This window comes from Cyprinus carpio, chromosome A5 (assembly GCF_018340385.1).
Source record: "Cyprinus carpio isolate SPL01 chromosome A5, ASM1834038v1, whole genome shotgun sequence".
Taxonomy (NCBI): Eukaryota; Metazoa; Chordata; class Actinopteri; order Cypriniformes; family Cyprinidae; genus Cyprinus; species Cyprinus carpio.
This window is the reverse complement of record NC_056576.1, coordinates 12813551-12826672: the sequence shown is the minus strand read 5'-3', so window position 1 is coordinate 12826672 and position 13122 is coordinate 12813551. Positions and strand designations below refer to the sequence as shown.

The window sequence follows — 13122 nt, the reverse complement described above, 5'->3', positions numbered from 1 at the left end:
ATCAGAACTAGTGGATATTTTTTTTGCTTTGAGGTTTTTGTTTCTTCTTCTTCTTTTTTATTGCTCCATCGACTATTACTTTTAAAGGGATAATCCACTCAAAAAAGAAACTTTTGTTATTATTTACTCATCCTCATCTTGTTACAAACCTGTATGCATTTTTTGCATGTCCACAGAAGACAGTAAGCCAAATAGGTTTGGAATGACATAAGGGTGAGTAAATTATAAGAACTATGCCTTAAATTATATTTCAATTAATATTTAGGCTCTAATATTATCATGTTTTTTTTGTATAAACATCCTTAAGTTACTATAAGTTAAAGTGTTTGGTAGCATGTACCATGTTTTCTATGTCAAAAACGCTGGACAAGCAGTTTTTTGTTGTAGACAGTGAAGATTCTTGCAAAAGTTAGTGGTTAAATAGCTTATTTTCATACCCTTATGAAGGGTGGAAGAAAAGACTTGAATACTGTAATATTTAGTGATGTTAGTACAGGGAATAAAGCCAATATTAGAGAAGGCAGCACAGTGAGTTTCAGTACATTTTTTAGTCATTTTAATGTCCACACACAGCAGTTCTTTCAAGTGGAGAATTTGTGCTGAAACACATTGACACTTCCTGTCTCACCCCTACACATACACACAAAATCACACAGTCATACACACATCTTCTCTTGCAGACTAGTCATGATCAGCAGCTGACACTGGGGGAGGTGTGAAGAAACACACACACACACACACACACACACACACACACACACATGCACACACTATGATGAATGCACAAAACATTACATGCTTTTAAATATATAAATATCCCTATATGCATTCATACATTTAAAGGCAGAGTAAACCGACAGATTCACTCAGAAATGGGTTTATTCAGAAATGTCTTAAGCTTGCCGTGACCATATGTCATGCTCCGTGGTCTTTTCATGGGAGACATTTAGAAAGAAAATGTAGTACTTTAATTTACAGCCCTGAACTTTACTGCCATGCCTTAACTTTACACATATGCCCCGTAAACTCATGCTGTGCACACTGCACATGGATAATAATAATGACAGCTATAACGTTATTTATCAGTAATGTTCAAATGCTTAAAGTGTTGCATTAAAAATTAAATATTGTCATAAGGCTAGATTGCTTTAATTAGTTTTATGTCAATCTAATAATTTAGACAGTTTTGCCTTTTTAGGGCAGATGAGAGTGACAGAATCATCTTCTAGTATGTGTGAAAGATTAAATTTGCCGATTAAAACTTAAACTATGATTAAACTATGCCGATTAAAATGGTTTTAATTTTAATTAAATGCAATCTTTTAAATTTGCAGTTTGTTAAGGATAAAAGAGTCTGCAAACTGACCAGTTAATGCTAACTGGAATTACTAAACTGACAGTGTCAGAAGCAAAGCTTAAGTCCAAGTAAAAATCTTAACATTGATCCTTTGCATATTAGTCTTAAAAAGCTTTTATGTCTTCAAATAACACAATTTCAGTTCTGTAACTCTAAAGTCAGTCTGTCAAATCTTCTGCATCTTAATATAGCAATTTTTCTTAAATAATGATAATGGTCTATACTGTATGATCTAAATTTGCTTCTCGCAAGATTATTTAGCTGAAAGGCATTTGATTTGTTCAGAATAAAATTTGTAATTATTACTTCTAATGAAATTATTGCTTACACTACAGTTCAAAAGTTTGGGTCAGATTTTGAAATTGTTTTTGAAAAGTCTCTGATACACACCAAAAGCAGCAGTAAAAACAGTAATATTGTGAAACATTAATGCAATTTTTGGTAACTTTTCTACTTTAATATATTTTAAAATGTAATTTATTCATGTGATGGCAAAGCTGAATATTCAGCGGCCATTACTGCAGTCTTCAGTGTCACATGATCCTTCAGAAATGATTCTGATTTGTTATTTAAGAAAAAATGAAACAGCTGTGCTGCTGAATGTTTTTTCAAACCAAGATAGAGTTTTTCAGGTTTCCTCGATGAATGGAGCGTTCAAAAAAGCTGCATTTTTTTTTAAATGGAAATCTTTCGTAACATTATAAATGTCTTTACTGTCACTTTTTTTGTATTAACTTCCTTCTAAAAGAAAATCTTACTGTACTTTTGAATGGTAGTGTAAGTCAGTTTGTAGCTTTAAAGATTTCAATACAGCAAATGTCATTCACAGTTACACCGTATCACATGACCTTCACACACACACACACTGCTCTCTCACTTCAGCATGCAAACCCTCTTACTGTTCACCCTCCATGTGCTGTGTGATTGTAGAGCAGCTATAGCTCCCCCCATCTTTTTCTTCCAGCACCGACTGATTTGACTCATGGGATATGCTGTATACTGGAATAGCTTTGACCTAGAGAACCATTTACAGCATTAATTGATTTACACAATTGATGTCTTCTTTTACTTGACCACGACCTCAGTCACACTCTATTATCACTAGGGTTTCGGATCTGGATTTGGGATGTTAAAATACCGAAACCATCTTTCGCCCTGGTGTAGGCTGTACCCGTGCATAGCAACATGCAGGGGTATCTTGGCAACCAGCTCATATGCGTGCATGCATGTGTTGCTGCTATCCTACACTCCTTAACACGCATTCAAACCGCAATCACATTACACTCTCATGACACTATATTTATTTTATCAAAGACTGCATAGATATACAGCTGTGTTACTCTGTATGGTTTACTTCAAGGTTTAATTTCCAAAACCCTATTTTACTGCCCTAGGGAGGATGAGAAGAGTAGAGCTGCAAGCAGCAATTAGCAGAAATCAAGCTGCCATTTTTTCAATAGCTGCTAGATTTTCAGTCTTCAGTGTTACATAATCATTCAGAAATCATCCTAAAATGCTGATTTGGTGCTCAAGAAACATTTCTTATTATTATCAAAGTTGACAACAGTTGTGTGGCTTAATATTTTTGTGGAAACCATGAAACGTTTTTCTGGATTCTTTGATGAATAGAAAGTAAAAATAGGCATTTATTTAAAATAGAAATCTTTTGTAACAATGTACAAGTCTTCACTGTCACTTGTAATGCGTCCTTGCTTAAAAAAAAGTATTAATTTCTTGAAAAAATTTAAATATAAAATCCTTACTGACTCCAAACTTCTGAATGGCAGTGTATGTAAATGCAGTTTTGTTGCATTTTTGGCTTTTTAGTTTATCTCAGATTTATTTCGTTAGATTTTTGCGTTCAAGAAAGAAATTTGCTTACACTGGATTCATAAATATTTGAATCTATGATCTGGTTACCACTTTTACACTGAATCGTAACAACCTTACTGTATCCAAAAAAAAAAAAAAAGTATTTTGGAACCTCTTGTATTTTGCAGTAATTTTATGGGACAAGTCCTACATATGTTGGCATTAGAAAATAAAAGGAAACTCTCAAAAGACGCAAAGCATTGCCTCCATATAATGTTTATATTGTACCCAAATTTAAATACATCACAATTGAATCAATTTATATTTAACAAATTTTTAGTTCTGAGGGGATGTTTTAGTTTCTGACTATTAGTGCTGAAATCCACCTGCGGTTTTGCAACTTAAAATTTTTAATTTTTTTATTATTATTTCAGATATTGTATGCTAATATTTAGCTACATGGAGGCAAGGCTTGAGTCTAGAGAGATACCCTTCCTCTTCCCTTTTACATTTCTACTTGCCCCAAATACCCCTCACCCCTGGCCTATGCACGGGACTGTAGCGCTGCTCAGACTAACCTACGCCCCCTGCTGTTTGCATGCAGTCACTGCATCCAGCAGATCCTGGAGGCGGTGCTTCACTGCATCAAATGGGCGTGGTGCACCGAGACCTGAAGGTAAGTGACATTTGTGATGTGTATGAACTTGTGTATGTGCTCATAAACTTGCTATGTGGAAATCTGTGCCTACTGCTGTGTAGATTTGACGGGACTGACATAATTGCTGATAGGAACTCTTGGTCCACCTGCGAAAATGGGTGGAAAAAAGATTCAGAAATGCATGGGAGGTCAGTCCGATGTCACACAGTGATAGTGCATGGCATACATGCTTGAGTATTGCTGTGTTATTGGCCATTGCTGGTAATAAATTCTCTTTCATGAATGTTCAGGTAAGACTGCGCTAATTGGACTGACTTAAAGAGCTACATTGATTTTAGTTTATTGATCAAGACAAATGTCTCTCTTGCACTTCAGAAGTGCTCCCACTAAAATGACTCATGCAGTTATTATTATATAAATAAAAATAGACAAAATTTAATTAACTATGACAATGTAGCTATCTGGATTGCTTTTATTAACCAGAGAGTCAGTGTAGACATCAGGGTCCCAGTCCCAGACCAGTCGTCATGTCCAGGTTTGAGTGCACTGCAACACCATTTAACTGCTCCCTCTAAAATGCAGTGTGCTTCTGGGAATTGTTGTTCCTAGACATAATTCAACTACTGTCATGTTACCTGGCATGCTTTGCAATCAGATTACAGTGCATTTCTAGGCCAGAAATTAGCCTAGGATACTTATCGTAACTGCCAAAAAGCTCCAATGACTGCTGGACGAACACCGCTGCAGAATGCATGCTGCATGTTTGTGTATGCATGTATAAGTGGTTTGATTGTGACTTGTATCTGTAATGTCACTTTATAAATACACATTTATCTGCAGGTTTTCTTCAAAATGCACAGATCCGGTGCACTTTGTCTTGTTTACTTCTATTGACATGTTGAGTCTGTAAAGAGCATAGGCAAATTGATATCCAGATGTATATCTATAAATCAGGCGCTTTGATCTTATTTAATTAGTAAAGCACAGAAGGTATAATTTAAGCGAAACATGAAACTGAAATTTAAGATGCCATTTAGCCGAAAACTGAAAAAATGTGGTAATAATTACATTAGCGTAATTGGATAATTGAACTCTGTATTCTGTTAAAGGTGTTGTGTTCTTAGATGATAAATTAATCCAGTCATAGTAGTTTGGCAACAAGTTGCCTCATTATTTCAAAATTATTTAATCTGAAACCAAAAAAATCATTACTACTTTTGCTGTTTTTGCCGAAAATTGGACCATGAACACTTGACATTCCTCCCTAGTACAACTGCAGCCATAGTTATTTACAAGTATTAATGTCTAGATCTGCAATAGACTTCAACGGATGATTTTTTAAGTATTTAGGTTATAATTAATGTTAGAAAACCAAAAATAAAGTTTTGTTAATTAAATTTAGATAATTGGTTAATTGAACTTGTCATGCTCTTCAAGGTGTCAAGTTCTTTGGTGATAAATTAAACCAGTCATAGTACAGTTCTTCAGCAACATACCCCCCTCTCAAAATTTGCATATTGCTTATTTAGCATCATTTTTGGGAATGGTTTAGTGTGTCCATACTGCTGACATGTTTACCTTTTGTAGCTTATTTACGTTTTGTGCATGAAATAGTCAAACGAGTCATTTGAGAAGCGCCAATTAAACTTCACTCATTTTGATCAATGATTTTGACCTTTCAGAACTTTTTCCTTTGAAAACTAAAAATAGTTATTTTTTGGCGTTTAAAAAACAAATATTTTAAATTACTGTAATTTTGGGTGCATCTCTAGATTTAATCTGATTCAAGCCTCAATTTCACTGTAGCAGTATCCAGAAAAAAAGAAACCATGTAAATGCTAAAAACGGTGTTGCTGCATTTTGGTTTCATGGTCTCAGTGTCTGCCCACACTGGAGTGCCCTTTTAAATGGAAGCCTGGGGCATGCGCTCTTCCACAGTGGGAATCTGAGTGGGCACGACAGGAATGCCACTGCAGAAAAGAGCAGCGGTCTTGCACATACACACACAGACACAATAACACACATCTATCAACACCCATGCTTTTTGGGGTTTTACTGAGCTAAGCAAGTAAACTAAACCAACTCATGCCAATTTAAGCAGTGCACCTAGCTTTGATTCGTAGCTGTGCCCATGCTGATGAGATTTTTGCTAGGAAGTCATGTCATGGATTTCACTGCAGAGGTTTATATGCTTGGGAAAGAGCATTGGAGAGCTAGATTTGTTCTCAGCGGGGTGCTGTTCATCAAAATTCCTCCCACTACTGAGTTTAAAGGCTGGGATTAGCTCCTGGTGTTCCAGCCCTTAGCAGAGTGCATGTTTAACCTCTTTTTTTTTTCTTTTCTTTTGGAAGCGATCCGCATTAGCTATGCTGTATGAGAGCTGCTGAAGACGGAGACAAAATCTAGGAAATTTTAATGAAGGGAAGGTAGTGAGGTGATTATGATAATGAGTGTTATGGAACAGGGATGACAATGTAGAAAAAAATAAATGCCCCCTGGCTTAAAATGAAACATTCAGGAGCCAAATTTGCTTAATTTGCAGTGCCATTTATGTATATGTAAATGGCTCATTAGCGACTGTTTCTACGGGCCGCTATATGTAAGACATCTGCCAAATTGAAAAGTCAAAGCTTGTCTGTGAGCACTTGAGATTAAGTTGACTCTGCATCTGCAACTATACAGTTATTCACATGTATTAATATCTAGATGTTTTTTTTAATAGGATTTAAGTTATAATTACAAGTGTTAGATTATTCTGCATATGCTAAAAAAATATATTGGTTGATGTTCTTTTAAATATTGATAATCAGAGAACCCTACAGTCAATTTGCTCTTAGCTTCTAATGAAAGCAGTGCATCAATTATATATGAAAATGAATGTAAAATAGATTTTTTTAGTGTTCTGAAAGTAGTCTTCTTATGTTCGCAAAGTCTGCATTTATTTGATAAAATAAAATATCAAAAAATACAGTAAAATAGTAATATTGTGAAAACATTAACTGTTTTCTATTTTAATATAGTTTAAAGTGTAATTTATTCCTGTGATTGCAAAGCAGTATTTTCATCAGTCATTAATGAGTATTTAGTGTTGCTTGATCCTTAGTCCACAGTTTATTATTACAGTTGAAAACGTTTCTGCTAGTTTATATTTTTGTGGAAACAGTACCCTTTTTTCTTAAAGAATAGAAAGTTCAAACGAAAGCATTTACTTGAAATAGAAATCTTTTGTAACATTATAATGTGTGTCACTTTTGATCAGTTTAATTCATCCTTGCAGCATTAAAGTATTGTTATTATTATTTTAAATAGTCTTACTGACCCCAAACTGTTAAACGGTAGCTATTTTTGTTGTCAGTTGTCACAGTTTAATCATTTTAGTAGCAGTCTACAATGTGAATAACGAGAGTGAGGGATGTGGATGTTAGATCCCAACAGACTCTGCAATGCAGGAAAAGCTGCTTGAGATTTCACTTTCTACTGCAGTGCTAAAGGTGTGTGTGACTGTGTATTTGGTTTGTTAGCAAGCCCTTATAGATCAGAGTGCTAGCACTATGATTTTATAAGACTTGTTGTCGTGTGTGCTAGCAGAAGCATCAGGAGGCACTAGAGGAGATATCACATTATTAGCACAGTCAGTGACAGAGAATAATGAGGATGGATAATCTGGGTCAGTTGGGAGGAAAACATGCACACAACACACACTTATTACCAGTTGTAGACAAAGGTTTTTATTTTTTCTGCGTCCTTTATTTAGAAACATTCTGCAGTCAGAAAGTTGCAGCCAAACCCACCATTTCAAATTAATGTCTAAACAGAATCTGATTTTGGGAGGTTGATTATATCATACACATTTAAAATGTGCGCTGGTTTTATGTTAAGAACATGTGATGGGTATCTGACTATCTATTCTTGTTGTGAAGTGTGTGTCAGCATGCACAGTGTGTTTGTTACTATGAGTGTAAAGTTGTGTGTTAAGGCAGGAGAAATGTTGTCTTCATTCTCCCCTCAGCCAGAGAATCTGCTCTTGGCCAGTAAGTGCAAGAACGCCGACGCTGGGAAGTGGCCGACTTTGGACATTCCTGGCCATTGAGGTGCAGGGAGACCAGCAGGCATGGTTTGGTATGAAGACATTGCACGACAGAATGACGCCAAACCTGTAGTTTGATATTGAGAGGACACCCACACGATTTATAACAAACACTTTAGAACTCCTTTGTACTGCTTACACCTTTATAATTCACATTTTACTGTGCATTTTTACAGGATTTGGCAGGGACACCAGGTTACCTGTCCCCTGAGGGGTCTGATGAGGAAGGAACGCATTGGCAAAAACCGAAGTGGACATCTGGGCCTGCGGTAAAATAAAACTCAAATCCAGTGACAAGCAACATGCTCATTTTGAAAGAAGAGAATTACCAGAGTTTGATGTGCTGTGTGCCAAAATAAGTGAGCTGACCTTGCTGTCTGCTTCTCCGTCTGCCTTCCCTGCTGATATAAAGAGCTATTTACACCAACCCAAGAGGGTTTTCTTGTTCTCAGCTGGTCTCTCTCTCCTAGTCAAGCTGGTCTGGTTGTCTGGTTTCAGAGGGTTTTTTTGGACACTTTCTAATTTTATTTGGCCTGCCAGCTAAACAATCTAAAACACCAGCTTGACCCAAGATGGGAAAGATTCAACATGAGTTGGAAACTGGGACTAGGTGGTTTATTTGGTTATCAGCAGGGTCCTAAACGGATGTTTCAGTACCTACAGAGATTTGCAGTGACAGATAGAGTTTTTTAATGACAGCCTGTCGGTGAGCTTTCCTAGTCAACCTGCCTGAACACACTGTTAAGATACAAGCAAGACAAAGACAAAAGTAGAACTCAGCAACCTCATCTCTTTTGTACTTCTTTTGAGTAAGTGGTAGACCGAGAATAATGATTACCTGCCAGGTAACCAGCACGGTTACTGGCTCGTATCTGTTATACAACGTTTAAGCCTTAACATTAGCCTGTTTACATTGGGCTCTCTACTTGGAAACAGATTCCTTTTTCTCTTTTTACTTCTCTTTATTAGAGAGTGATGATTCTGAAATTGTTCTGCCTGGTTGGCAATTATCCACCCTTTCTGGGAAGATGAGAATGTAGGCAGACCACAAACTTATATCAACAGGTCAACAGCGGGAGCTTATGATGTGCGTTTTATGAATCTTTTCGTTTTGAGTACTATAATTTACAATCAACACCAATAACTTTGAGGTATGATTGAAAAGTGTTGGCTTTCACATTATCAAAACCACTTCAGTACTATCACGAAGATATAGGAATATGCACATTGATTTTTATAATAGTTCTGACTTCTTTAGTGGCACAAAAACATTTTTAACCGGAAAGGCATTGTTTGTCTAATAGACTGCATTGAATGCCATTTATTTCCAAAATAAAAAGTTGCCATATTTCCATCGAATGGAATAGAAATGCTGGATGAGGTTGCGGCACGAACTTTTGATAATATTGAGATATTAAGTACTTTTTTAGTATCATTTTAGTGGTTCAAAATGCCTTAGGGAATATTTATTGATCATATTCATTCACACATTACGGGGTTAGTATTGTATGGGTCAATGACTCATAATCATGCATTGGACCAGTCCATTGACATTGCCTCACCATTGCAAGTGCCATGAAGTTCATTACATTTTAATAGAGAGCAAAATGGAACTTCAAAAGTTCCAAGAAATTGCAAAAGTATCCAACAGGTGGTTTATTTATGAACAGTGCTTGCTGGACCGAGCTAAAGTGCTTGCTTGAATAATAATATCAAATTATTTTTATTCTTAATTACGGTTTTCCATGAGTCCAGAATGGGACACAGTTACTCCTGAAGCCACCAACTCAGCAATCAAAATGATAACCATAGACCCTGCCAAGAGAATCACTGCACAGGAAGCTCTCAAACACCCATGGGTCTGCGTATGTATTCACAGACCGTGCACTAGGTAGAACACTTAGACCAAAAACAGCCACAGAAACACGGTAGATGTAGATATACAGTTAAAAATCTATTCCCTATTTGTTCCATAGCAACGCTCTACTGTGGCTTCCCAATGCTACAGACAAGAGACTGTGGAATGCCTGAAGAAGTTCAACGCCAGGAGGAAACTCAAGGGGTCTGTTTCAGGGTCAAACACACATGCTCACCCAATTCTAATTTTACACACACACAGGTTTATATTTCCTCATTCATGTCCTCACAGGGGGCCATCCTCACCACCATGCTTGTGTCACGGAACTTCTCTGGTAAGTTATTCAGGTGGGATGAAGCTGCAAACTAACCTTGGAACTGTTTTGATTTGACAGCTGAGTTGTTGAATATGTGTGTGTTTTTCTGATTGGGTCTGTTCTGTGTATGTTCTTATGGTTCTGCCAGGGGAATCGTTCTATGGGTCTTTTAGATCCCCACTCTGTCGTTGACGTTGTTTGTGTTGGTCTGTTGATGTCAAATAATAACTAACCTTTGCAGGCAAAAGTTTGCCGCCACAACAACGGTTTAATCTATTGTCTATACACCAGACTCGATTTTGTGGCCATAGTAACAAAGGATTCAGAGGATTAAGATATAATTTAACGTGTTAACTGGTGATTGCATTAGATATCAAACCCAATGGGGACTATAAAACAAATCATGTTAGACGAGTTACTCCCAGTGGTTCGATGCAGCATTTTTATGATCCTGCATAATACGCATTTAACCACAACATAATCCCCCCCCCCCCCCCAAACGCCAGTGCTTACTAAAATTGCTTGACCCGTAATGTCTCGAGCAACATGCCTGCATGAGCATATCGTTTAACAAATTACATTTGATTTATGTAATTTCTTAATACTAAAAATAACCACCCTTTGTGACCAAGTACTTTTTTATTTACCAGTATCTTGTCCCTTATTGTTTGTCCTTTGCTTTCTTTGTTCGTATTAGCACACAATCAGATTATATCTTGCTTGAACGATTTGTATCATAATTGGTAAGAATATTTGTGCTGTCATTTCCCTGGTCAATGTCTGTCCTCATAAAAATACAAATAGAAAAAGAAGCACGAGGATGAGCTGATAGGTTTGTGGACTCTTTTCATCCCGACAACACACCCCTTATGTCTGTTTTAACACTGCACGACAACGATTATGCTATCACTATAAAGTAAAAAAAAAGTCGTGCTGCCTCACCCTTTACATACACAACCGTTTTCCTGCTACCATGGCGTCGCAGTTCGACAGTTTTACTGTAGCTCTGACCTCACAGATCTCATGCGATAATACAAAATAACATGCATTTCTAGACTTCTCACCTGCACATGCTATGTTTGCTGTCTCTCTGCTGTCAGTGTTTCTCTTTTTTTGACTGCATCCCTTAATGGGGAGTATCCCAATAGTTATATCAGCACTTTTCTGCCTTTTGAACTCATCTGTGAGGCCAGGGCTTTGCTTATAACCGCCTTCAGATGATGGTCCAACAAAGGACAATTGATAAATGATATGTGGTTTTGAATGTTAGGAGGGATGATTCCCTCTGGGTCAGAGTCTTGTTTTTGTTGTCCTTTGGTTGTAATGAAAGTATGGCTTGTATTTTGAGTGAGGGGTATCATTTGTTACAAGCCACCTGTCTCTCAAAGAAATAAAAGAAAATTGGTTTGACGTGTTCTTAAAACTGACAGTTTCTTTTCCCGTAGACTAATGAATGGTTCTCTTTTCACTCCCCCGTTTCCTCTTCCCTCTCTCTCTCTCTCTTTTTTGGTTCCTCCCCCTCTCATTTTGTTTTGTGATTTGTGTTTGGGTGGGTATGTGTGCGTATAGACGTGGGGTGTTATTAAACGTGTGTGTGTGTGTGTGTGTGTGTGTGTGGGTGTGTGTTAGTGGTAGCAAGACAGGAACACGGCTCCCGCCTCGGTCACCTGCTGCTGCGGCTCGGATGCAGTAGCGCGGCTGCAGGCACCACACAGCAGGGCTGGTGGAACAAGGTAGCGCCGCCCTGGCGGGGCCCAAGGCCTCTGACCCTTTATGTTCTAGCTCCTCCTCTGGATATTTCCCCATACATATTCTTATTCAACAGTTGCTCCAATGTTTTTGTTCTTTTCTTCCGTTTTATTTGATCATTTCTCTTTTTTATCTGTCTATTTCCTATTTTCCCTGAGGACATTTTTTTGTCATTCTGTCCTTTTTCTCTATTTTCCTTTTCGCATCCTTTTACACTTCCCATATCATTTCCTGACATTTCTTCTTCGTACCATTTATGTTTCATTGTCGGTCATTTCCTTCCCCCTTTCTTTCCCTTTCCTTTCCCTTTTTTTCCGTTGTCCCCTGTCCCTTCCCTCGTTCCTCTCTTTTCTTCACTTTCTGTTCTTTACTACTTATTCCCTATTAACTTCCCTCTTTCTGACGGCCCTAGTTTAATTTCCCGGTCTTTCGTATTTCCTTTTCTTTGTTTTCCATTTCTTTCAATTTTCCTTTCCATTCCCCTAACGTATACTCTTTTACTTCTCTCCCTCCCTCCCTAACCCCTTTTCCCCTTTCCTTCCATTTCTCCTCCGTCACCCCCTATATTCCCTCCCCTTTCATCGCTCTGTTGCCACCAGCCCCCTATCTGACTCCCTACCCTTACTCTGTCCTAATTCATTTCCCCCCCCCCCCCCTTCATCATCTCGCACTCCCTCTCTCCTACTCCATATAGCTTCTCCTCCACCACTGGCCAGCCTCCCGCTACACCTCCCGCTCCCCCTACCCCACTCTCCTTCCCCTTGCCCCCTTCATCCTCCTACAGCCGCATTGTGGATGACTGCCCCCCCCCTCCTGCCCCTCCCCCCCGCTTACCACCCTCCCCTCAAAGCTCCACCATCCACACATACCCTCTCTCATTATATTCACCTCATTTCACCCCCCCCCCCCTCCTATAGCATACCCTCGCGCCCTCACCCTCCCCCACAGCCATCTCCCCCCTTACCCCCTCCTAACCTCTTCCTTCCTCCACCTCCTCCCCCTTCCTCTACTCCCCCTCCTCCCTCTCCTCTTCCCCTGGACCCTCTCTTTCCTCCCCTACCCTCTCCTCATCCCCCGCCTTCCCGCCTCCCTCTATCGCGTACTCCAATTCTCTCCTCCTCCCCCTCCCTCTCCCTCCTCCCTACTCTCCCTCTCTCCTTTCCCCCCCTGTTCCCTGTCCTATAACCTCCCACTCCCCCGTCTCTGCGCCTCGCCCCTGTTTCCTCTCCCCCCCCCCCTTCTCTCCTCCACGTCATCCCCCCCTCTACCTCCTTTCCTCTCCCCC

The 13122-nt window shown here is 38.8% G+C and overlaps 1 pseudogene; it reads left to right on the top strand.

The window, feature by feature from the left end:
- The window catches only part of LOC122145163, a 54734-nt pseudogene that overhangs the window by 19450 nt on the left and 22162 nt on the right, over window positions 1-13122 (top strand).